Consider the following 27,688-nt stretch of genomic DNA (forward strand, 5'->3'; position numbering starts at 1 on the left):
TGACTAATTAGGTCACCAGGGGTGGTGTGTGGGTGGGGGACTTAGTGTCAGCTGGAATTGGAGACAGTTTATTATTGTCTCATATACTGAGATACAGTGAAAAAGATTGTCTTTGTATGCTGTTCATACAGATCAGATCATTATACAGTGCAGTGAGGTGTGTGTGTGTGTGTGAGAGTGTGTGTGTGTGTGAGAGTGTGTGTGTGTGTGTGTGTGTGTGTGTGTGTGTGTGTGTGTGTGTGTGTGTGTGTGTGTGTGCGTGCGTGTGTGTGTGTGTGTGTGAGTGTGTGTGTACTGTGTGTGTGCGTGCGTGTGTGTGTGTGTGTGTGTGTGTGTGTGTGTGTGCGTGCGTGTGTGTGTGTGTGTGTGTGTGTGTACTGTGTGTGTGTGTGTGTGTGTGTGCGTGCGTGTGTGTGTGTGTGTGTGAGTGTGGGCCGTCATAACAAGCTTTTTGCACCGACCTTTTTGGTGATTGCTCATCGTACGGTGTGTCTTGGGCATCTGAAACCTGGCAGAGCCCATCCCTCTCCAGGTGAGGTAGAACCGGGTAAAACAATAACAATGCAACATAAAGTATAACAGCCACAGAGAAAGGGCAATGGGGTAGACACTAAGCTCCAAGGACATAACGGGGTAGATTGTGAAGTCAAGTCCATTTTATTGTACTAGGAAGCCATTCAATAGTCTTAATGCAGTTGGACGGAAGCTGCCCTTGAATGTGGTGGTACATTTTATGACATTGTGAAGCTAGGGAACTATTTAATAGTCTTACAATAGTGGTGTAGAAGTTTTCTACGTGCCTTTCTATGTGCTTTCAGATATGTGTTCATGTGTTTGTGTCTTCTTCCCAATAGGAGGAGGTAAGAGAGAATGCCCATTCTGGGTGTAGTCTAGGATTATGCTGGCTGCTTTACTGACCCTGCAAGAAGGTGGCAGAGCAAACAATGCTTCCACAGGTGATGTTCTCCAGGTAGTCCACAAAACTGTTTCTTTCACATCATCCTCTTCTTCTAAATGTGGTTCTGGTACTGTAGGAGCCAGTTTGATGGTGTGTTTTCAGGCCGATTGAGCGATCCAGCGCTTTGCTATCTCCAAGAGGGCTCCGGGAGCTGACCTGCCCCAAAGCCAAGAGCCTAGAGCCCACGATCAACTCTGTTTCTCTCCGATTAAAGCATTGATGACGATTGAAACATCGAGGTGAGTGCGGAAGGTGAGCAAGTGTTCAGCGCCACCCACCAGCCTCTCGCTCATTGCTGCTGGAAGGAAGTGTTTCTGTGTCACTGTCTCTCTCTCACTCTCGATCACTGCTCCAAAAGGAAGGTCCCTGCATTTGAACGGTCTCTCCCTCTCTCTTCCTCCCGCTGCTCCCGAAGGAAAGTCCCTGCGTTCGAATTGGTCTCTCTCCCTCGACGCTGTCGGAGGATGGTACCAAAGTTCGGGGTCTGTGGTTTGTGGATTGGACTAATGAACACTGAGCTGAAATGAATACCTTTTTGATTTTGTTTTTTTATTTTCTGTGTTTTTGCTTGTTCTTTCTTGTTGCCGATTGTCCAGTTTGGTTTTTTTTTGCACGTTGGTGGGTGTGTGTTGATGTCTTTGTTGCCATTTGCACAGTATGCTTTTCTGCGCTGGATGATTGATGTTTTTCTTTGAATGGGTTCCATGGTTTTCGTTGTTTTGTGGCTGTCTGTGGAGAAGATGAATCTCGGGTTGCATACTGCATACAAACTTTAATAATAAATGTACTCGGAATCCTTTTGAATCCTTTGAAGAAGTGTAGACGGAGTCAATGGAGATGTAGAGCCGTACAAGATGAAACAATAGCAGCAACTTATTTTGTATTTATTTAGGGATTCGGCATGATAAGATGGTTTCTTTACAAGGTTGAACTGTGACCACAACTCTCCCCAGTTTCTTGCAGTCACGGCAGAACACTTGATGGTACTTTGATGCATCGAGAGCCGTCAGGGCAACAGTTGGCATTCCTAGACTGCTTCTCCTTATGGGCAGATCACGAGGACCTCAAAGTCATCTTAATCATGCCCGTCATCCCTATGAGGCAGTGAGGTGAGATGTCTTTTACTGCAAACCTTCACTGTACACAGTGGTCATAGAAGCAGGAGTTTATGTCTGATATTTTATCTCCACACTGCTTTCCAAAACTTTTCCCATTGTCCTCACTTCCTTAATTTCCATAAATCCATCTCTCTCATTCAGTATCTGAGCCTCAGCATTGTTGTTGGTAGATCCCAATGTTCATAGAACATAGAACAGTACAGCACATACAGGCCCTTCGACCCACAATGTTGTGATGACTTTTAAACAAAATGTAAGATCAATCTAACCCTTCCTTCCCACAGAGCCCTCCAGTTTTCTATCATCCATGAGTCTATCTAAGAATCTTTTAATTGTTCATAATGTATCTGCCTCTACCACTACCCTTGGCCACATGTTCCAATCACTCACCACTCTCTGTGTAAAAAGAATACCTCTGACATCCCCTCATACTTTCCTCCAATCACCTTAAAATGATGTCCCCTCACATTAAACCAAGGGTTCCCAACCTGTTGTATGCCATGGACCAATACAAGGGGTCTGTGGACCCCGTGTTGGGAACCAATCGATTAGAAATTTCCACCCAGGGCAAAAGTCCACTTGATCTATGCTCCTATCATCTTATAGGTCTCTATCAAGTCACCCCCTCATCCTTCTTCACTCCAGACAGAAAAGTTCTAGCTTGTTCAACCTTTCCTCATGAGACGTGCTCTTTAATCTAGGCAGCATTCTGGTAAATGTCCTCTGCAAACTCTGCATCCTTCCTATAATGAGGAGGCACTCACTGCCCTTTGAATGAAGATATTTCCCCTGAGTGCTTCTTATGTGGCTGTCCCTTATTTTGAGTTGTAATCTTTGGTTCCTTTTGCCCCAGCCAGGAAAAGCATAATCTCCACAATGTCTATTCAGAAAGCGGATGGTAGAGGGGAAGAAGCTGTTCCTGAATCGTTGAGTGTGTGCCTTTAGGCTTCTGTACCTCCTCCCTGATGGTAGCAATGAGAACAAGGCTTGTCCTGGGTGATGGGGGTCTTTACTGCCGGATGTCGCCTATTCTAGGCATCACTCCTTGAGATGTCCTGGATACTAGAAAGGCTAGTGCCCCCCATGGAGCTGACTGACTTTACAACTCTCTGCAAATTACTACAATCCTCTCCTCCCTTTGGTGATGCAGCCAGTTAAAATACTCTCTAGTGAGATTAAATCTGATTCTGACTGATTAATGTCTTCTTACATAACAAACCTAATATCCCATGAATCAATTTGCATGAGGTTAAATACTTGCGCAGTTATAATTAACATAAAGGTACAGAAATATAGTGATTAGGTACCTGGCCAGTATCCAGTTCTGGATTATTGACCCAGTGGGGTAAATTTAAATCCCACTATGGAAGCTGAGAAAATAAATGCAAGTTTAGTAAATAAATATGGAAGTTTTTAAAAAAATGGTAGTATCAGTAATGCAAACATGAGAAAATCTGCAGATGCTGGAAATCCAGAGCAACACACACAAAATGCTGGAAGAACTCACCAAGCCAGTCAGCATCTGTGGAAAAGAGTAAACGGTCAGTGTTTCGGGCCGAGACCCTTTATCGGTAATGGTCGATGTCAAAGTGCCAGTTTACTGTGAGGTCTCATCCACATGCAGTTCACCAAAGTCCTTCAGGGAACGACATCCTTCACCCTAACGCAGTCAGTTCTAAAGAGAACTTCAAACACACCAATGTCGACTCGAGTGTTCTTAAACCAGGCAATTGAGGGTTGGGTTGAGCATTGAGGTCGCAACTTGGCCTCGTAATACAGACCAGCACTAAAGAAATGGCACTGAACGAGATATGGGAGGAACTTTGCCTCTTTTTTTTAACATGTCCTATGAATTATAGTGACTATCTTTGTTTAATTGGTCTCTGACTCTCTCGTTCTCTCTAAATTTATTTTCTGTGTTAATTTATGCTGGTAAAGGTGAAAATTCTTTGGAGAGGAGTAAGCAATGTTGCGGGCTAAGATCAGGATCTTGGCCTGCAACATCGCCTGTTTATCCCTCGTCGCCCTGCCTGCTGATGTCCTCCAGTATTTTGTCTGCATTGCCCTGGATTTCCAGCACCTGTGTTTGATGAAGATTCTTGTTGTCTTGTTGGGCGGCACAGTAACATAGTGGTTAGCACAGTGTTGTACGGTACAGGTGACCTGGGTTCAATTCCTGCTGCGCCCTCTAAGGAGCGTGTACGTTCTCACCCGTGGCCGCGTGTGTTTCCTCCAGATGCTCCGGTTTCCTCCCGTGGTCCAAAAGATGCACTGGTTTAATGATTGTAAGTTGTCCCATGATAGGGCGAGGATTAAATCAGGGAATTGTTGGCATGGTGTAGAGCAGCTCAAATGATCAGAAGGGACTATTCCACACTGTATCTCAATAAATTAATAAGTACATGATAAATCGTGACCCCATAGGTTCCAGAACCCGTCAGCCACTGATGCTCGCACACCTGTTGAGTGCACAGGAGGCCCAAGTCCAAGTTCCTATTCATACTGTTTCACCCAGAAATTAGAGCTAGGTCGATCTGATTTGGGTTAAATTAAACTTTGGACAGTACATGCATAAAGTCAGGCAATAATCAATCTAATTTTAAAAGTTTAAGTGTCTGTGGGAGCGACTCCGAGACCAAAGATGTTTTGTACATTTTCAGAGACAGTCTGAAAAAGGAGGGGAGAAATGTTTAAATATTTTCACTGCTGGTCCATGCAACCATTACGAGGGGTGATTTATAAGTTCATGGCCTAAGGTAGAAGGAGTCAATTTTAGAAAACCTAGCACATTTATTTTTCAACATAGTCCCCTCCTACATTTACACCCTTAGTCCAGTGGTCATGGAGCGTACGGATCTTGGACCTCCAGAAATGGGGAGATAAGTTAACTTCAAACTTTCTGCATAATTACCCAAACAGTTGAACTGCGCATGCATATAACGAGAGCTATATAACTCATCTCCTTCTACCTTAGGCCATGAACTTATCAATCATCCCTGCTGTGGCCCTCATCTGGAGGTCCAAGATGCTGACTTCTACAAAGAAGGGATCCGTATGCTCCACAACTGCTGGACCAAGTGTGTAAATGTAGGAGTGGACTATGTTGAAACATACATGTGCTAGGTTTCCTAAAATTGACTCCTTCTACCTTAGGCCACAAACTTATCAATCACCCCTCGTATAAAGGCACCTTCAGATAGCAATATGCTGAAGGGTCTGGGCCCAAAACATCAACTGTCTATTTATTTCCATGGATGTTGCCTGACCTGCTGAGTTCCTCCAGCTCTTTGTGTGTTATGCAGGATCTCCAGCATCTACAGACATTTTTGTGTTTCCAGAGTGTAATTATGTTGACGATTTCACCAATGGGGCAGGTGAAATCGTACTTTAGATTTATACAGCCATAGAACAAACCTGCACAAAAAAGCCCTTCTGTCCATCTATTCCATGGCAAACTATTATTCTGCCTACTCCCATCCACCCACCCCTGTACTTATTCAAACTTCTCTTAAATGTTGCAGTTTAGGTTTTATTTTGCATTAAGTATTGAATATGTCAACAGAACAAAATGTAATGAAAATTTTTCTTTTAAGTAATTTGCTACAAAATTGACCAAAGCAAATAGCTTCACATTGGTTGGAAAATTCAGCCTGCAAAAGGTTGCTGCCATGGTGATACATATAACTGAATAAGACCAGTCCATTGCCTCTGCTCCACCATTCCAGCTCAGCTGACTTAGTATCCCAATCAACCCCATTTACCTGTTTTCTCCCTGTAACCTTTGACACCCTTATCAACTTCCACTTTAAAACTACCCAATGACTTGGCCTCCATGGGCACATGTGGCACTGAATTCCATAAATTCAACACCCTTTAGCTAAAGAAATTCCTTCTCATCTCTGTTCTAAAGGGACGTCCTTTTATCCCGAAGCTGTGCCCTCTGGTCCTAATCTCTCCCACTATAGAAAATATCCTCTCCACATCTGCTCTATCCAGGCCTTTCTATATTTGATAGGTTTCAATGAGGTCCCCTCTCATTTTTGTACACTCCAGTGAATACAGTCCCAGGGCAGTCAAATTTGCCTCATCCGTTAACCCTTCCATTTCTGGGATCATTCTTGTGAATTTGCTCTGGACCACTCCAATGCCACCAAAAATTGCTCACAATACTCCACGTGCAGTCTGACCAATGGTTTGAATACACTCAACGGCTACTTTATTTCATTTTCCTGTGGGCATTCTCAGCAAATCTATAGAACAGCAACTGTAACAGGATCGATGAAAGATCAACCAGAGTGCAGAAGACAACAAACTGTGCGAATGGAAATATAAATAAATAACAAAAAATAATGATAACTTGAGATAATGAGATGAAGAGTCCTTAAAGTGAAATCATTAGTTGTGTGAGTATCTCAATGATGGGGCAAATTAGTGTAGTTACCCCTTTTGTTCAAGTTCCTGATGGTTAGGGGTTAGTAACTGTTCTTGAACCTGGTAGTGCGAGTCCTGAGGCTGTTGTACCTTCTACTTGTCATTCTTCTTATATGACAAGCCTGGCATCTCAGGAGTTAATCGACGCGAGTCTAAATAATTGTGTAGTTATACCAAACGTCAGTTATCTGTCAAATTCAGAATCAGAATCAGGTTTATTATCACTGGCATGTGTCGTGAAATTTGTTAACTTAGCAGCAGCAGTTCAATACGGTACATAATATAGAAGAAGAGAAAATAATAATAATTATAAATAAATAAATCAATCAATTAGCACACACTCAACAGTTCAAGAACAGCTTCTTCCCCTCTGCACTCCGATTTCTGAATGGACATTGAACCCATGAACACTACCTCACTTTTTTTTTTCATTTCTATTTTTGCACTAATTTAACTATTTTATACATATACGGTATATACTTACTGTAATTCACATTTTTTCTAATGCTATGTATTGCATTGTGCTGCTGCCACAAACACAACAGATTTCACGACCTGTGTTGATGATATTGAACCTCATTTTGAAAGTGAAGTTGAAAGGTCCTGGTGCCCGAGGAAGAGATTGTACCTGCTACTGGAGCCTGAGAAGCTATCAGGGAGATGATAGAATCAGTATGTGACCACAATACTTGTAAAACTTTAGTAACAAATACTGGATCTGTTTGACGGTCACAAAATAGTCCAAACCAACTATCCTTTTACGAAACCCGGGTGTGATTTCTTCAGCGTGTAGATACACTGAACATGGGTAAGCAGAGTCACGTTCAGCCAGCGTCTGGTTAATGTTGTAAAGTTAACATAAAAACCTTCCCAGATAACAAACGGGATCCAATTTTACAGAGTATTTTAAGTCTACTTTCAAAGTTAATTTATTACCAAAGTACACGTGTTGCCATTTACATCCCTGAGGTTCAGTTTCTTGTGGGCATACTCAATAAATCCATAAATGAATAATAACCATAAAAGAATCAATGAAAGACTGCACCAGCTTGGACATTCAACCCAAAGTGTAGAAGACAATAAATGGAGCAAATACAAAAGAAATAAATAATAAATAAATAAGCATTAAGTATCAAGAACATGAGATGAAGAGTCATTGGAAGTGAGTCCATATGTTGTGGGAACATTTCAATGATGGAGCAAGTGAAGTTGTGTGGAATTATCCCCTTTGGTTCAAGAGCCTGATGTTTGAGGGGTAGTAACTGTTCCTGAACCTAGCGGTGTGAGTCCTGAGGTTCCTGTACCTTCAGCAGAGAGCAGAGAACATGTCCTGGGCGGCGGAGTTCCCAGATGATGATAGCAATAAACGAGGTGGCCTACAGGGAAGAAGTCATCTCTCTGACACAGTGGTGTCAAGAAAACAACCTCTCCCTCAATGTTGCAAAAACAAAGGAGCTGGTTGTGGACTACAGGAGGAATGGAGATGGGCTAACCCCTATTGACAGCAATGGATCTGGGGTTGAGAGGGTGAACAGCTTCAAGTTCCTCGGCGTCCACATCACCGAGGACCTCACGTGGTCTGTACACACCAGCTGTGTGGTGAAAAAGGCACAACTTCGCCTCTTTCACCTCAGACCATTGAGGAAGTTTGGTATGGGCCCCCAAATCCTACAATCTTTCTACACGCTGATTTGAGTGCACTCTATATTACATTGACCGTTCTACTTATTATAAATTACTACGATACACATGGCACATTTAGATGGAGACGTAACTTAAAGATTTTTACTCCTCATGTACGTTTGCATGTGAAGGATGTAAGAAATAAAGTCAATTCAATTCAATGAAATGTGTAACTCATCTATTCCCTTCTACCTCCACAAGTGTTATATCCAGTTATTCCCCTGACGTTCACCTGCTTATTTAAGAGCCTGTTAAATGCCTGTGTTGTATTTGCCTCCACCCCTGGCAGCACATTCCAGCACTCACCAATCTCTGTGTAGAAAAAAACCTAGCTCTGCACACCTCCTTTGAACTTCTGCTCTCTCACCTCAAATGTATGCTCCCTTGTATTAAACATTTCAGCCCCTGGAAACAGATAGGCACCAGCCATCTCCTCATCAGGTCTCCTTTCAGCCTCTGCTACTCTAATTTCTATGTTGTTGCTTTTGATAAATGGATACTCCTTTCCTGTGACGATGCAGGTGTGCTCAGTGGTGGGGAGGGCTTTACCTGTAATACACTGGGCTGAATCCACTACCTTTTGCAGGCTTTTCCATTCAAGGGCGTTGGTGTTTCTATAGCAGGCTGTGACGCAGCCAGTCAATATACACTCCAACACACCTTGGTTTGTCTGAAGGTCAGAGAATACCCAAAGAGCCCTCTTGATGTGTTACCCAGACCCCCACAGTGTTGTAGAGAATGATATCAAAATCACCTAAGACTGACAGGAAATGACTGTTAATAAAGTGGAGAGAGATTGAGGAAATTAGTTCTGCCGTTTGTAGGAAAGAAGATATGTACATTAGTCAGTTCTGAATTTAATAGAACACAGAATATAGGGCAGTACAGCACAGTAGAGGTCCTTCTGCCCACAATGTTGAACCTTTCAACCGATTCTAAGATCAATCTAATCCTTCCCTCCCACATAGACTTCCATTTTTCTGTCACCCATCTGCCTAGAAGTTACGTTAAGTGTTCCTAATGTATCTGCCTCTATCACCACCCCTGGCAGTGAATTCCATGCACCTATCACTCTCTATGTAAAAGACCTTGCTCTGACATCTCCCCACCTATACTTCCCTCCAGACTACTTAAAATTATGCCGGCTTGGGTTAGTCTAATTCCTCCCTGGTGAAAATTCTCTGGCTGTCCACTCTATCTATGCTTCTTATCATTTTGTACGCCTCTGTTACAAGGATTGCCACTTAGTAATAATGGTCAGTTAGGCACAGACAGAATCTACAATTACTGACACGGAACTTTATTGTCTCAACTGAAGAGCATGTGAATTTACACAACCGAATAAGGTGAGCACACCTATTATTTTTCTCAGACTCTCCACGAGTAGTCGGAGAATGGAAAAGCTAATACCCAGAAAAGGAGTCTATGCTTCCCATGTGCTCCTCATGGTCCCGATCTAATCTCCACGTCTCCATGGAGTACTCAACAGCCACGAAGATTGGTCTCTGGAGAGAGTTGTCACTAATTTGCAATCTAAGCCTCTGCTTTTATACTCTCTCCTTACCAGCTTAAATGTCACATTTCAGTCTTGTTGGCTGGTGGTCATCTGATTGACCTGTATCACCTTCTTACTGGCTCTGGTCCAAGCCAGTGTTCATTTATTGTCTTCTTCCACAAGTGACGACTGGTAATTTATGGCTCTTTGTTCTAAATCAGTTACCAAGCTAGTAACCAGCTTGAAACTCTCAGAGTAAACACAGAATTCTCAAACTGCAAGATGAATCCTACCATAGTATGATCACTGCCTCGTCAGGGTTCCTTTACCTTAAGCTTCCTAATCAAATCTGGGTCATGACATAACACCCAATTCAGAATTGCTGTTTCCCTAGCAGGCTTAACAACAAACTGCTCTAAAAAGCCATCTCATAGGCATTCTACAGATTTCCTCTCTTGGGATTCAGCACCGACATGATTTTTCTAATCTACCTGCATAATGAGATCCACCATGAACATTGTCATATTGGCGTGCTTTTTCTGTCACCCATTTCAATTTGTAGCCCACATCCTGCTACTGTTTGGTTCTTTTTACCATTGCAGTTTCTTAACTCTATCCACAAGGTTTCTAGATCTTCTGATCCCATGTCACCTCTTTCCAAGGATGTGATTTTATTTTTTACCAACAGAGCCAACCCTCTCTGCTTAACTGCCTATCTTTTCAATACGATTTTATCCTTGAATGTTAATGCTAGGGCCCATTCTGGACTTATAGTGTGCAGCAAAATTTTAACTTCAGCAACCAGACTTTAGACCTGAACATGGACTGTAGATTAAATTTAAAATGCAGCTCTGGACAATAGGTGCCCAGAACAGTAAACAGCAGTAAATTGGAAAAAACACTCAATATTGATTAACCTTATCTAGATTGTGGGTGCGAAGAAGGAGGTATAAAAGTTATATGTAATTCAAAGGAAGCATTGCAGATACATTGTAAATGTAGACTTGTCCTTTGATCTTCAGCATATAAAATGTCATATTAGTTTGGGTCAAGCAAACCTCTTTCTCTGAAAGAGCCCCAATACAATGCCTGCTGTGTTTCATTTGTCGAATAAAACACCACTTCACATCTGCCAGCTGCATCTCTCTGGTGATTTTGTTCCCATTACAACAGTTAAGTTCCCAATTATGACCTTTTCATCCATGACTCAGAATCTGAATCAGGTTTATTATCACTGGCATCTGTTGTGAAATGTGTTAACTCAGTAGCAGTAGTTCAATGCAATACACAATATGGAAGAAAATAAGTAGATTACACTGTATGTATATTGAATAGAGTAAAAATCATGCAAAAAAACAGAAATAATACATATTTAAAAAGTGAGGTAGTGTTCAAGGGTTCAATGGCCATTTAGGAATTGGATGGCAGAGGGGAAGAAGCTGTTCCTGAATCACTGAGTGTGTGCCTTCAGGCTCCTGTATCTCTTCCCTGATGGTAACAGTGAGAAAAGGGAGTTGGGGGTCCTTGATAATGGACACTGCTTTTCTGAGACACTGCTCCTTGAAAATATCCTGGGTACTTTGTAGGCTAGTACCCAAGATGGAGTTGACTAAATTTACGACCCTCAGCAGCTTCTTTCGGTCCTGTGCAGTAGCCCCCCACCCCTTCCCATACCAGACAGTGATGCAGCCTGTCAGAATGCTCTCATTGGTTCATCTTTAGAACTTCTTGAGTGTTTTTGTTGACATACCAAACCTCTTCAAACTCCTAATGAAGTTTAGTCACTGGCTTGCCTTCTTTATAGCTGCATTGATATATTGGGACCAGGTTAGATCCTCAGAGATGCCACAACATCATACCTGGTAATCTATGATTGTGCCACTAGATCATCCAGTGTAGAAGTTGAAAATATAAAGTAAATTGTCATAGCTACCTACATGCACAAATATCATCCCTACATTAGCAACTTTGAGAAGTGTTCTGAGAGATGGTACTTTGTGTGAAATATTGGTATCTGTTGTGAAACTGAGGCGATAGTGCCCTCTGGTGTTCAATGGTTGCCTAACATACTGAGAAAAGGCAGATTTACTGATGTTCATTGGCTCTATAATGCTGACCACATTCGCGAAACATTATGTTTCCAAACTAAAAGTATAAATAGGATTTAAATCTCTGAAACTAATTGCATATTGCCATGTATTAAGTATACGTAGTTCATTAAAACCCTCTGCACTCTGGTTGATATTTCATTGATCCTGTTATAGTTACTATTCTACAGATTTGCCGAGTATGACCAGAGGAAAATGAATGTCAGGGACCTCCGCCACCTAGGACATGCTCTTCTTTCACTGCTGCCATCAGGGAGAAGGCACAGGAGCCTCAACACTCACACTACCAGACTCCGGTACAGTTACTACCCATCAACCATCAGGCACTTGAACCAAAGGGGATAACTCCATTTGCCCCATCACTAAACTATTTCCTCAGACAATAGACTCACTTTCCATCTCATATTGTCTATATTTATTGTTTGTTTGTTTGTGTGTTTATTTATTTATTTTTCTCATTGTATTTGCATGGTATTCTGCACACTGGTTGAATCCCCAAGCTGGGTGGTTTTTCATGGATTCTGTAATGGTTATTGTTCTACAAATTTACTGTATATGTATTTTGATAATAACATTTACTCTGAACTTTGAAAACCTTTAGTACCTCATAATGTCCCAACAGACAAGACTGCTTCACATTTCTGTTTTGGAGGACACTTTAAATGAGGACTTTGTTTCCACGGAGTGTTGTAATCTTTCTCCTTCTCTTTTGTTCATCCACAAGCTATGCATCATTCCCGGGAGAGCAGCCGAGTGGCTGTTTGTAAGGACGGAGGAATGAAATAGGGGTGGGTGTAGATCATAACGTCCCTCGGGTGGCTCTGCAGTTCCAGAGGATCACGCCTGGTTCTGCAGCTCGCCCATTTTCACGGCTGAGCCCCACTGACAGCAATTCCCTTCATGACCGAACACCCATAAGTCTCAGTCTTCAAAACTCAAAGGAAATTCATTATCAATGTAGGCATATGCCAACATATACTATCCTGTGGGCTCATTTCCTTCAAAGGTTCAAAGATTCAAAGGTCCAATTTAATGTCAGAGAGATATGTACATTATACATCCTGAAATGGTTTTTCTTCACAAACATCCACGAAAACAGAGAAGTGCCCCAAAGAATGAACGACAGATAAACGTAAGAACCCCAAAGTACCCCCACAGTTCCCCTTGTGGGCATTCACAGTAGAACAAAGAAATAAAATAGAATCAGTAAAAAACTGCACACGGGCAATTAATGTGAAAAAGAAGACAAACTGTGTAAGTATGCGAGGGCCTCCTTCAGTCAGAATTGACCATCCTAACTGTCTAGATATGCAAACCTGGGCAGCAGGATATGGGGAGCAAGCTATATATAGTAATTAGCTTCTTCCCCTCTGCCATCGGATTTCTGAATGGACATTGAAAGTAGTCACTACCTGACTACTTTTTTGCAATGCTTTCTAATTTAATGTTTATATATATTTATAGTGCAACTCACAGCTGCTTATTATTATGAATTGCATTGTATAGCAGTCGCAAAAAGAAAAGAATTCATGATATATGCCGCTGATAGTAAATCTGATTCTGTAATAAGTAAGTAAATAATACTGAGAACACGAGTTGTAGAGTCCTTGGCAATGAGTCTGTATTGCAGACTATGGAATCAATTCGATATTGAGGTGTGAAGTTATCACTTCAGGAGCCTGATGGTGGAGGGGTATCACCATTCCTGAACTAGGTGGTGTGGAACCGGAAGCTCCTGTTCCCCCCTCAATGGCAGCAGTGAGAAGAGAGTACGGTGGGTGGGGGGGGGGGGGGGTTCCTTGAGGATGTATTCTGCTTTCTTGTGGCAATGCTTCTTGTAGATGTGCTCAGTGGTGGGGGGAGCTTTGAGTTGTTCTGCCGAGCAATGTTGGCATGGTACGTTGGCGCCGGAGTGTGTGGCATCACTTGCAGGCTTCCCCAGCAACACTCTCAGGTCAGTTGGCTGTTAACACAAATTGCGCATTACACAGTATGGTTTGAAGTCATTATGTGCCATATCCTATGACATGGGTGATCATGGTCTTTCCAAGACCATGGTTGTTCTTGGCAAATGCTTCCACAGAACTGGTTTGCCATTGCCTTCTTCTGGGCAGTGCCTTTACAAGATGGGTGACCTCGGCCATTATCAATACTCTTCAGAGATTGTCTGCCTGGCGTCAGTGGTCACATAACCAGGACTTGTGATGTGCACCAGCTGCTCATACGACTGCCCACCACCTGCTTCCATGGCTTCACGTGACCCTGATTGGGGGGGGGGTGGGGGAGCCAAGCAGGTGCTACCCCTTGTCCAAGGGTGACCTTCAGGCTGGTGGAGGGAAGGAGTGCCTTACACCTCCTTCAGTAGAGACATATCTCCACCCCACCACCCAAATATAGGTGCTAGGAATGTCAATCAGGAAGTAGTAAATCCAAACATTGGGCTCCATGTTCAACTCAACAGAAAATTGACATGCTGAGTCCTACTAACATCCATTTTATTTTCAAACTAACAGTGTACAACTAATTGTTAAAATTAATAAAATGAATCCATTGCATAAACATGTAAATAAAGTTTTCTGTTCCACTTAAATATCACTATACAGTTTTCAGACATTTTAAAGTTAAAGAAAAAGGTATTAAAAAACCTAATTTTTCAGATCTAAAACAATCAGATCTCTACAGTATGGTTGGGCTGAGTCCTGATCTCTGATCTTAGCAATTTATTTGCAAGTGTTTCGTCACCATTCGAGAAGACATCGTCAGTGCGCTGTTGATTGTGGGGTGTGCTCCAAATGCTTGGTCTTCATATTCTTTTCAATCAGGTGATTGGACATTATTCCAGAAAAGTATATGCAGACCATTCACTTGGAGGACACAACGCAAGTGAACAGAGTATTGACAATGTCCCCTCGAATGGTGATGAAAAGTTTGCAAATAAGTTGCCAGGATTGAAGAACAACTCAACCCAACTATCAACCACCTGAGCTACACTTTTCTTTCCAACTCTACAGTATATCTGAAATGCTGGATTTTCTTCTTAAAAAGAACAACCTTACCTCTCATCGTTCTGTTCTGGGGCTGAGGGTGCAATATTACACATTTAATAATCTCCAGACTACTCTTATGATAAAACTTTGTGGATATTAAAATACCTGGAATAAAACAACAAAATCCCGTGAAACCAGCACTTGTGGAGATTCGTGCTGTGGGAATAAAAACTGGGAATTATCTCCATCAAAACAAAACTCTGTGCTACATAAAATTGTCAAAGGTAATGTTGATGCTCCTCACTATCAATTCATCTGTACAGTACTCTAATGACAAACAATGCATTTCTACATTTTCCATTAGACACTCTATATCACTGCACGGAATGAGGCGATCCAAACCATGGTGCTTTTGGTAGTTTGTTCTTCCTCCCAGCCCCACAGGCTTTGTAGTGAAGATAATTATTTTGCATCATTTACACAAACGGTTCATTTACCATTTTCTCCACACTTGGTATGAAACAGTAGAAATATTAGACTGGGTAGAGTCAGACTGAAATATTAGCAGTTTCTCTTTCCTCGGTACCTGCCTCACCCAGTTCCTCCGGCACCATCTGCTTTTATTTCAGATTTCCAGCAACCGTAATCACTTTATCAATAATATGAAGAAGTCCCAGTTATAAAGTGTACCTGGATGTACCAGTGAAGCGCATCAATGAAGAGTACAGGCATTCATCTCAGCTTCTTAACGGTCATGAAAGATCCACTTCAGTCTCTGTCAAGATCATGTCATCATCTGCTAGTTGCAAAATGATTGTGATGGACCAAGTTTGTCAGCTTTCCCTCCTATGTAAAATAGATCAGGTCAATGCAGCATCAAAACTCTTCGACCCAAAGCCAAAAGTCATCGGTTGAATATGACAAGTCGTGTTTCAGCAATTCCTCCCTTGATCTTTGGTTTCACCATCTCGGCAATCGAGGCTGCCAGCATGTGAAACACTTCTTGTATGTTGGTGTTGTCTTTGGCAGACGTCTCAATGTATCTCAAGCCCGAGTCTTCTGCAAATTTCTCGGCTTCCTCTGTAGCGACTGTCCTTTCAGCTGACAGGTCACTCTTGTGGCCAACAAGAATGAAGACATACTTGCACTGGTCAAACAGGTCGCTGGCTTCATCCAGCCAGTTTCTAATGTAGTCAAGGGAATGGCGATTTGTAATGTCGAATACCAGCAGACCGCCAAGCATAACTTGGAGATATGATCCTGTCATTGTCCTAAAAAAAAAAGGCAAATAATAGGATCAAATCAAATTTATTTATTTATTGAAATACAGTGCAAAATAGGCCCTTCTGGAACTTCAAGCCGAGCCACTCAGAAATTCCCTGACTTAATCCCAGCTTAATCACGGGACAATTTACAATGACCAATTCACCTTCCAATTGGCACGTCTTTGGACTTTGGGAGGGAACTGGAGCACCTGCAGGAAATCCACGTAGCTGCCTCTATCTCAATCACAGGCCAACTTACAATGACTAATTAACCTACCAATTGGCATGTCTTTGGTAAATGGGAGGAAACCAGACCAGTTGAAGGAAATGCATACAGACACAGGGAGAACGTACAAACTCCTTACAGGCAGCGGCAAGAATTGAACCCGCGGGTGCTGGTACTGTAAAACGTTGTGTTAACCATTGTGTTCTAATTACACGGCCAAGTGACTGTGAGTGAAGTGCATATCCTTCCCGGATTACAACAGAGTTTCATTCCTGGCAACTGTTCATAATCTGAACAGTATGAAAGTGGAAAATATAGCTGCCAAGCAATATAGTTAAGTAAAAATTAAGAGAAGTTTGGATAAGTGCATGGATAGGATGTGTATTGAGGGCTATGGTCCAGCATTGCAGGGATTTTGTTGAAATATATCTTTCAAAACAATTCTGCTCTGCTTTCTTTACACCCATGACCAAGGACAACTCCTATCATAACCTCAAATCCAGTAATGACACCACTGTGGTGATAATTCTGTGTATGGGAGGAAGATGAGTGCCACAGTAATGACCTCACACTCAGTGTCAACAAAACCAACAGCATTGACTTGAGAAAGGGGAGAGAAAAAATCGGAGATGGCACGCCAATTTTCAGTTGTGCTGATATGCTGACTTGTTCTAAGCACAGGACATGGAGGCTGGTCATGCCCTAGTCTCACTACGACCATCTGGAGGAGGGAGGAGCTGAAAACCTGAAGTTCTACACCACCAGGTTCAGGAACACCTACCTTCCTACAACACCTATCAGAGAAAGGTACATCAGCAATTTTACTTTCTTAGGAGATTTGGCATCCAATTCAAGATTGTTTGATGTCATTTCTGAAATAGTTGTTACTCCGGACCCAGTGCAGCAGAAAAGAAAGCACAATGAGGTAAGGAACACAATAATCACAAAAATCCCAATAATTAGAGTCTGGACAAACTTGGGTTGTTTTCTTTGGTGTGGGGAGATCTGATAGAGGTTTATAAGATTATGAGAGGCATAGATAGAGTGGACAGAGAGTATCTGTTTCCCAAGGTTGGAATGTCTAATACCAGAGGGCATGCACTGGAGGTGAGAGGGGGTAGGTTCAAAGGGGATGTGAGGGGTAAGATTTTTACTCAGCCTGGAATGCACTGCCTGGTATGGTGGTAGAGGCAAATCCATCAGAGGCTTTTAGGAGACGTTTAGATAGGCACATGAACACGAGGAAATCTGCAGATGCTGGAAATTCAAGCAACGCACACAAAATGCTGGTGGAACGCAGCAGGCCAGGCAGCATCTATAGGAAGAAGCACTGTCGACGTTTCAGGCCGAGACCCTTCGTCAGGACGAACTGAAAGAAAAGATAGTAAGAGATTTGAAAGAAGGCACATGGATGTGAGGAAAATGGAGGTGATAAAGTCTTAAGGGGATTCTCAGATTCCTCGAACTAATGGTTAAGGTTGAGTCTGCGTATTCTGGTTTGAGAATGGCTGTAGCGTGTTTGAGCAGCTGCTCTTCAGAGTGAGATAGTGTCTCCTGATTTTTCACACCTTTTGGTTTCAGGTTAAAAAGCCTCACAGAACCCACGAAAGGATATCTCCTGACTTTTCACACCTTTTGGTTTCAACAAAAAGTGGTTGCTGATGGAGATTAGACAGGACGTTCCTTTCTTAATGAAAGCATAAAAGTTGGTGGATGTTCTTGTCTTTATAATTAAGTTTTGGCTCCAACAAACCAGGCAGGGCATTCCTTTCTTAAATAAAGTGGCTGGAGTGCCTATCAAACTGATTGTCCTTTTGTATCAATAGTCCACTTACTTGGCTGGAATATCTATTTTGTTTGAGGTGATTAAGTGGTCTCTGTCTCGGACTATCACTGTTGCTGGACATGTGACTGTGGGGGTTAGCTAAAAATTGTTTTCTGCATACGTGACAAAGATGGTATAAAAACTCTGTATCTCTGTGCTTCGACCTCCGTGGCCGACTCTGTGACAGTGCAGAAGGAGGGTTCGCTCTTGTAGCTTGCTACTGATAAAGGTGGAAAAGAATCACAGTGGTACTTGTTCCATTACATCAGGTTGATCACTGTTAACAGAGGGATATGGACATGGTGTAGGTAGGAGGGATTAGTATTTGGGTGTTTTTGATGTGTTGGTTTGGCACAGCATTGTGCCAAAGGGCCTTTTGCTGTGCTATACTGTCCTGTATGTAAGATAGCTTATATACATAGATTGATTGTATGTCCTTGAAGTGATGCTAGGCACAGGAGTGTCTGTACTTTAGGTGATTGACAAAAAAATGATAAAGAAGTGGTGGTTGTAGGTGTGGAAGGGTGGGTCAGTGGGTGATTGGGGGGTGTGGAGGGGTGGGTCAGTGGGTGATTGGGGGTTGTGGAGAGGTGGGTCAGTGGGTGATTGGGTGTGTGGAGGGGTGGGTCAGTGGGTGATTGGGGGGTGTGGAGGGGTGGGTCAGTGGGTGATTGGGTATGTGGAGGGGTGGGTCAGTGGGTAATTGGGGGCTGTGGAGGGGTGAGTCAGTGGGTAATTGGGTGTGTGGAGGGGTGGGTCAGTGGGTGATTGGGGGGTGTGGAGAGGTGGGTCAGTGGGTGATTGGGTGTGTGGAGGGGTGTGGAGCGGTGGGTTAGTGGGTGATTGGGGTGTGGAAGGGTGGGTCAGTGGGTGATTGGGTGTGTGGAGGGGTGGGTCAGTGGGTGATTGGGGGGTGTGGAGAGGTGGGTCAGTGGGTGATTGAGTGTGTGGAGGGTGGGTCAGTGGGTGATTGGGGGTGTGGAAGGGTGGGTCAGTGGGTGATTGGGGGTGTGGAAGGGTGGGTGAGTGGGTGATTGGGGGTGTGGAGGGGTGGATTAGTGGGTGATTGGGGGTGTGGAAGGGTGGGTTAGTGGGTGATTGGGGGTGTGGAGGGGTGGGTTAGTGGGTGATTGGGGGTGTGGAAGGGTGGGTTAGTGGGTGATTGGGGGTGTGGAAGGGTAGGTCAGTGGGTGATTGGGGGTGTGGAGGGGTGGGTTAGTGGGTGATTGGGGGTGTGGAAGGGTGGGTCAGTGGGTGATTGAGTGTGTGGAGGGTGGGTCAGTGGGTGATTGGGGGTGTGGAGGGGTGGGTCAGTGGGTGATTGGGGGTGTGGAAGGGTGGGTTAGTGGGTGATTGGGGGTGTAGAGAGGTGGGTTAGTGGGTGATTGGGGTGTGGAAGGGTGGGTTAGTGGGTGATTGGGGGTGTGGAGGGGTGGGTTAGTGGGTGGAGGTGCTGATCAGCTTCACTGCTTGGGAAAAGTAACCACATTTGAGCCTGGTGGTCCTGGTATGGATACTACGTAGCCCCCTCCCTGACGGGAGTGGGACAAACAGTCCATGAACAGGGTGGGTGAGGTCCTTCATGATGTTACTGGTACTTCTCTGTATATATGCCCTTGGTGGCAGGTAGGCTAGTGCCGGTGTTACGTCTGACCACCGGTGGTAGGGCCTTCCTGTCCAGTTTTTGTTCCACACAATGATGCAGCTTGTCACCAGATACTCTGTCTACAGGTGCACTTCAGAAGCAGGGGTTCTCAGCCTGAGGTCCACTGTCCCCGCGGTCAACGGCACGGGTCCATGGCAGGAAAAAAGGACGGGAAATCCCGGCAGAAAGCACCCTGAGTGATTGCAAAGCCTGGTACAGCAGCTGCAACGCACAGGGCTGCAGGGAGAGGCGGACACAGCCTCATCCATCACAGGCACAGCCTTCCCCACCGCGGACAGCACCCTTTCGAAGTCGTGCCTCAAAGAAGTAGCGTCCATCATCAAGGACCCCTGCCAGCCAGTTCGTGCCCTCTGCTCACTGCTGCTATCGGGCAGGAGGTACGAAAGCCTGGAGTCCCTCACCACCAGATTCAGGAACAGCCATCACCCTTCAACCGTCAGGCTCCTGAACCAGCGTGGACAACTTCACTCACCTCAACACTGAAGTGATTCCACGACCTATGGACTCACTTTCAGGGACCCTACAACTCATGTTCTCATTATTTATTTTTGTATTTGCTCAGTTTGTCTTCTTTTGCACTTCCGTGGTCAATCTTTTTTCTAGTTTTTCATTGATTCTATTGTATTCCTTTGTTCTACTATGAATGCCTGGAAGAAAACGAATCTGAAGGTAGTATATGGTGACATAGATTTATATATACATATTTTGATAATAAATTTACTTTGAACTTTGAGGGTATAGTGAGAGAATAGGAGGAAGGGCAATTATTGAGACAACAACTAGGAAGAGAAAACTAAATTAGTTTGGGTTTAAAAGCATCTTGGTACATTTAAGTACACTCAGTTTCATTTTTTTGACTACAAATTCCATTGGACCAAGGGTTTCCAACCTTCCTTTATGCCATGGACCAATACTATTCAGCAAGGGGTCCATGGACACCAGGTTGGGAACATCTGCGTTAGACCATAAGACATAGGCCTTTTAACCCATCGAGTCTGCTCCACCACTCCATCATCCCTCACAATCCCATTCTCCTGCCTTCTTCCCATAATCTTTGACCCCCCCCTTACTAATTAAGAACCTATCAACTTCTGCATTAACTGTACTGTACCCAATGACTACATCCATACCATTGCATCCCACAGATTCACCTTCCTTTGGCTACAGAAATTGCTTCTCATCACTGGTGTAAATTATGAGGCTGTGCCTTCTGGCCTTAGACTCCCCCACTGTAGGAAACATCCTCTCCACATCCAAGCTGTCTAGGCCTTTCAATACCTTATGGACTCTTCATCTCATGTTCTCAATATTTATTGCTTGTTTGTTTATTTATGTATGTATTTGCACTATTTGTTGTCTTCTGCACTCTGGTTGAACGCCTAAGGTTGACCTGGTTGATTCTCTTACGGTTATTATTCTATAGATTTATTGTGAATGCCCACAAGAAAATGAATCTCAGGGTTGTATATGTACTTTGATAATAGAATTTATTTTGAACTTTGAAAACCTTTAGTACCTCATAATGTCCCAACAGACAAGACTGCTTCACATTTCTGTTTTGGAGGATACTTTAAATGAGGACTTTGTTTCCATGGAGTGTTGTAATCTTTCTCCTTCTCTTTTGTTTATCCACAAGCTATGCATCATTCCTGGGAAAGCAGCTTTTACTCAGGACGGAGGAATGAAATAGGGGTGGGTGTAGATCATAACGTCCCTCGGGTGGCTCTGCAGTTCCAGAGGATCACGCCTGGTTCTGCAGCTGAGCCCCATTGATGCCAATTCCATTTGTGACCAAATACCCAACAGTCTCAGTCTTCAAAGTTGAATGAAAGTAGATCAAAGCCAACACATACAACCCCAAGATTCCTTTTCTTGTAGGCATGCACAGTAAAACAAAGAAATAAAACAGAATCAGTGAAACAAGCAAAGACTGACAAACAACCAGCGTGAAAAAGATGAACTATGTAAATACAAAAAAGCAAATGATAATAATAATTAGCTTCTTCCCCTTGATGTATACATGGTTATCTCATGTTTACTTACCATGATGTATACATGGTAAGTAAACTTGAATCTTAAATCTTGAAACTTCTTCTAATGTGCTTGGATTTCAGAATCAGAATTAGGTTTAATATTACTGCCATATGTTGTTGAATTTATTGTACTGAGGTAGTGTTCATGGGTTCATTGTCCACTCAGAAATCTGATGGCCGAGGGGAAGAAGCTGTTCCTGAATCGTTGAGTGTGTGTCTTCAGGCTTCTGAACCTTTTCCCTGCCGGTAGCAATGAGAAGAGGACGTGCCCTCTGTGAGAGGGGGCCTCAATGATGAAGCCACCCTTTTGAGACATCACTCCTTGAAGATGTTCTGGATACTACAGAGGCTAGTGCCCATGATGGAACTGACTAAGTTCACAACTCTTTGCAGCTGACTTTGATCCTATACAGTAGCCCCACCCACCCCATACCAGACGGTGATTCAGCCAGTCAGAATGCTCTCCACGGTATATCTGTAGAAATTTGCAAGTGTTTTTGGTGACATACCAAATCTCCTCGAACTCCTAATGATGTATAGTAAACACAAAGTGCACTGCAGATGCTGTGGTCAAATCAAGACGTACAAAAAAGCTGGATGAACTCAGCAGGTCGGGCAGCATCTGATGCTGCATTCAGACGCTGCCCAACCTGCTGAGTTCATCCAGCTTTTTTGTACGACCTAATAATGTATAGCTGCTGTCTTGCCTTCTTTATGGCTGCATCGATATGTTGGGTCCAGCTCAGCTCCTCTAAGATATATTGACACCCAGGAACTTGAAATTGCTCATGCTTTTCACTACTAATCTCCCTAAGAGGAATGGTGTGTGTTCCTCTGCCCTATCCTAGCTTGGCTTCCTTTCTATTGATAATTAGGGCTTTATACAGTCTACTGAAATAAATTAAGGTTGGATTTTGAGAACCAAATCTGAAGACACCAGATTTTAAATTTTAAAACATTTAAGTTATTGAAAGTTTAAAGACAAAATCAGTCGAAGTTTGTTGTCATGTGGATGAACAGGTGTGATAAAAAGCTTAATTACAACAGCATCACAGGCACAGAGCATCAGATAAGCAGCGTTAAGAAGAAAAATAAAACACAAGTTACGCATGTTTTTTACAAGAAAGAAAATGACTGAAACCAGATATGTGCGGTGACAAACAACATGAACTATTTAAAGTAGTGAAAATGAGATTTCTTAAAGTTGTTGCTCTGACTTAATAGGAAGGTGTTGAGTTCACCCTGTCTCCTTCACATGCTGGATTGTAAAACTTGATGTTTAGATAAAAGGGCGGTCCTACCTTTTTATTGTGGCATCTTCTCCCTTCCTTCTCAGACCTGAAGGGTCTCGGCTCGAAATGTCGACTGTTCACACTGTTCACTCTTTCCCACAGATGCTGCCTGACCTGCTGTGTTCCTCCAGGGTTTTGAGTGTGTTGCATACGAGCCTTTGAATCCAGGTGCATGACCTCACTCAGTTTAAAGTTCGTAAGAAGACATTTAGTTTTTAATTTGAAAAATAAAAATATTATTGAATAATCAAAGTCAAGTTTATTGTCACAGCTCTCCCTCCCTTTTTGATAGTGAGTGACAGCCTGTCATGGGGAGCTCAGAGAAGCGGTGCGGAAGATTGTAACATCGAAACGGTGAGCTGCTGGTTTCCCGCTCTCATTGCTGCAGGATTAACCCTCACTCCCTAGATCATGGTCTCGGGGGGGACGGGTGGCAGGGTTTGCAATTGCTTGCATGGTGGTGGGGTCGGTGCTTTTGCTGGTATGAGTGGGGAGGGGGAGGGAGAGAGTTGATGCATTTGCGGTACTGTCATTCATTCTTTGGGGTCTTTTCTGTTTTGTAAATGTCCATGAAGAGTAAGAATTTCAGGTTATATTCTGTATACATTCTCTGATATTAAATTGAACAAAAGGTTCAGAGAGCTAGGTAATGTTAGAGATCTAGAAGATGATAAGGCTACTAGGAAGGAGCTTAACAAGGAAATTAGGAGAGCTAGAAGGGGCCATGAGAAGGACTTCATGGGCAGAATTAAGGAAAACCTCAAGGCATTCTACAAGTATGTGAAGAGCAAGGGGAGGACCTATGAAGTGTGACAGTGGGAAAGTGTGTATGGAACCGGAGGAAATAGCAGAGGTACTTAATGAATACTTTACTTCAGTATTCACTATGGAAAAGGATCTTGGTGATTGTAGTGATGACTTGCAGCAGACTGAAAAGCTTGAGCATGTAGATATTAAGAAAGAGGATGTGCTGGAGCTTTTGGAAAGCATCAAGTTGGATAAGTTGCCGGGACCGGATGAGATGTACCCCAGGCTACTGTGGGATGTGAGGGAGGAGATTGCTGAGCCTCTGGCAATGATTTTTGCATCATCAATGGGGATGGGAGAGGTTCTGAAGGATTGAAGGTTGCGGATGTTGTTCCTTTATTCAAGAAAGGGAGTAGAGATAGCCCAGGAAATTATAGACTAGTGAGTCTTACCTCAGTGGTTGGTAAATTGAAGGAAAAGATCTTGAGAGGCAGGATTTATGAACATTTCGAGAGGCATAATATGATTAGGAGTAGTCAGCATGGCTTTGTCAAGGATAGGTTATGCCTTACGAGCCTGATTGAATTTCTTGAGGATGTGACTAAACAGATTGATGAAGGAAGAGCAGTAGGTGTAGTGTATATAGATTTCAGCAAGGCATTTGATAAGGTACCCCATGCAAGCCTTATTGAGAAAGTAAGGAGGCATGGGATCCAAGGGGACATTGCTTTGTGGTTCCAGAAATGGCTTGCCCACAGAAGGCAAAAAGTGGTTGTAGATGGGTCATATTCTGCATGGAAGTCGGTCACCAGTGGAGTGCTTCAGGGATCTGTTTTGGGACCGTTACTCTTTGTGATTTTTATAAATGACCTGGATGAGGAAGTGGAGGGATGGGTTAGTAAGTTTGCTGATGACACAGAGGTTGGAGGTGTTGTGCAGGGCTGTCAGAGGTTACAGCAGGACATTGATAGAATGCAAAACTGGGCTGAGAAGTGGCAGATGGAGTTCAACCCAGATAAGTGTGAGGTGGTTCATTTTGGTAGGTTACATATGATTGCAGAATATAGTATTAATGGTAAGACTCTTGGCAGTGCAGAGGATCAGAGGGATCTTGGGGTCCTATTCCATAGGACACTCAAAGCAGCCGCGCAGGTTGAATCTGTGGTTAAGAAAGCGTACAGTGTATTGGCCTTCATCATTCGTGGAATTGATTTTAGGAGCCGAGAGGTAATGTTGCAGCTATTTAGAACCCTGGTCAAACCCCACTTGGAGTACTGTGCTCAGTTCTGGTCGCCTCACTACAGGAAGGATGTGGAAGCCATAGAAAGGGTGCAGAGGAGATTTACAAGGATGTTGCCTGGATTGGGGTGCATGCCTTGTGAGAATAGGTTGAATGAACTCGGTCTTTTTTCCTTGGAGCGACGGAGGATGAGAGGTGACCTGATAGAGGTGTACAAGATGATGAGAGGCATTGATCGTGTGGATAGTCAGAGGCTTTTTCCCCAGGGCTGAAATGGTTACCACAAGAGGGCACAAGGGAGTAGGTACAGAGGAGATGTCAGGGGTAAGTTTTTTACTCAGAGTGGTGAGTGCGTGGAATGGACTGCCGGCAACGGTGGTGGAGGTGGATACAATAGGGTCTTTTAAGAGGGTTTTAGATACATGGAGCTTAATAAAATAGAGGGCTATAGGGAAGCCTAGTAATTTCTAAAGTAGGGACATGTTTGGCACAACTTTGTGGGCCGAAGGGCCTGTATTGTGCTGTAGGTTCTTGATGTTATGTTTCTATGAACCATTGATATGCATAAGTTCTTGTGTGCACAATGAAAAACATGCTTTTGTCAGCAACACAGGCACAGAGCATCAGCCAGCATTCATAAGAAAATTCTAAATTAAAATTAAATTATACACAATTTTTATAAAAGAGACCATACCGAGAAGAAAATAAAAATTACGTGGTGACTTTGAACTTGTGCAGACTGAAACAGGTTGTGCCTGACAGGCTGTTCAGTAAACGTCACAGATTAACTTGTAGATAATACTTTGTTTTTTCACCAACATGTTGGTTATCTCAGCAGGTTACGCTGCAAATAGATGTCACCAAAGCACCAGTTCTCAGAATTGTTGATGAAATGCCTGCCCACATCAATGAGGAGCTGTGTGTCTACTTGCGCGAGGTGTTTTGCACTGAATGTAACATCTTCCAAAAACTGAAGGCAGTCAGAATCTGGAACTGTCTGGTACAAGGGGTTGGTGGGAAATGGGTGGGGCTGCTACTGCAGAGGACCAAAATAAGCTGCGGGGAGCTGTAAACTCAGTCAGCTCCATCATGGGCACCCGCCTCCGCAGCATCCAGGACATCTTCAAGGAGCGGTGCCTCAAGAAGGTGACATCAAACATTAAGGACCCCCACCACCCAGGACATGCCCTCTTCTCATTACTACCATCAGGGAGGAGGTACAGGAGCCTGAAGACCCCTCTTCTCATTGCTACCATCAGGGAGGAGGTACAGGAGCCTGAAGCACACACTTAACGATTCAAAAACCTCTTCTTCCCCTCTGCCATCAGACTTCTGAAAGGACATTGAACCCATGAACACTACCTCACTGCTTTTATTTTATTTTTCCTTTTGCACTACTTAGTTAATTATTTAATATACGTATATAAACTTACTGTAATCAGCTCTCCCCCCACCCCGTATTTATCATGTATTGCATTGTACCGCTGCTGCAAAGTTTTCATTTTTAGAATCTTTTTATTGATACATAATCTTCTACAGCTATAGAATGACACAAAACTTCAACAGATTAATATGTATACAATTAATAAAGCGGAAGAAAAAAAGCTGATCGTAATAAATGGAAAAAAATTATATATATATATAAATTATATATTTTTTCCATATATATAGGAAAAAGGAAGAAAAAAAAGAAGCCCGCCTAACTAGGGAAAAAACCAACTAACTACAAAAAAACCCCATTAGGAATCAACCCCCCCCCGGAGCAATACGTTTAACCATAATCTAAATATATAAAGAAAAAGAGTCATCAACCACCAATTCATATTAAAAAAAAATTGGAAGGAAACCATATAGAATAATTCAAATTAAATGGTAATATTTGGCAAAGGAACCCCATCTTCTCTCAAAATCGAATCGGGGATCAAAAGTTCTACTTCTAATTTTTTCCAAACTGAGACATATCATTACTTGAGAAAACCATTCAATTAAGGTAGGGTTTCACTGCTAACATAATAGTCTTTCTGTAGAAGGGTGTTTGGGTCACGGTTAGAGATAATGGGTGCTTTGGAATGTGAGCTGTCCAATTGGGGGAGCAGGTTTTTTTGTTTGCCTGACACCGGTGTGAGCGAGGGTTTTGCTCGGCGGGAAATGAAGAGAGAGCTGATCGTAGGATTCGACCCAGTTGGGGACCGTGATTCAATGGAGCAAGATGCAGGGGTCTGCTGGGGATCAGTGAATATAACTTCTGGAAGAGTTGAGCAACTCGTGCAAATTTGACTGTTTAATTATTATGGGCCCTTATTTTTTTCCTTCCTTTATTTTCTTGCCCTTTATGTAAGTTAACCCTCATAAATATAACTCCTTTAATCATATGTGGTGTGCTGTCTGTAATTTCTTGGCTCCGAGTTCTCCGAGTTGGCAAGTTACACGGCATTCACAAAACCCGGGGTTTGGGGTGGGAGAGCTGTCCCATTCTCATGGATTTGGCGGGGCTGGAGTGTGTACTCCCTAGACTTACACAGCTCAAGGAAACTGGGGTTTCACCTGTAAGGAGTTTGTACGTTCTCCCTGTGACTGTGGGGTTTCCTCCGGCTGCTCTGGTTTCCTCCCACAG

At 43.1% G+C, this 27,688-nt stretch overlaps 1 long non-coding RNA gene across 2 annotated transcripts; it reads left to right on the forward strand.

Moving 5' to 3' along the window:
* The first annotated feature begins 424 nt into the window (after positions 1-424).
* LOC140715878 (uncharacterized) lies at positions 425-27,418 on the forward strand. 2 transcript variants are annotated; one of them, XR_012096201.1, is made up of 6 exons: positions 425-532; positions 855-2,067; positions 16,953-17,078; positions 23,190-23,255; positions 23,380-23,441; positions 25,913-27,418. It is a non-coding gene; the product is annotated as an uncharacterized lncRNA (long non-coding RNA). The 2 variants fall into 2 exon arrangements; XR_012096202.1 differs by lacking the exon at positions 16,953-17,078.
* The last annotated feature ends 270 nt before the right edge of the window (positions 27,419-27,688 follow it).

This window comes from Hemitrygon akajei, chromosome 24 (assembly GCF_048418815.1).
Source record: "Hemitrygon akajei chromosome 24, sHemAka1.3, whole genome shotgun sequence".
Lineage (NCBI taxonomy): Eukaryota > Metazoa > Chordata > Chondrichthyes > Myliobatiformes > Dasyatidae > Hemitrygon > Hemitrygon akajei.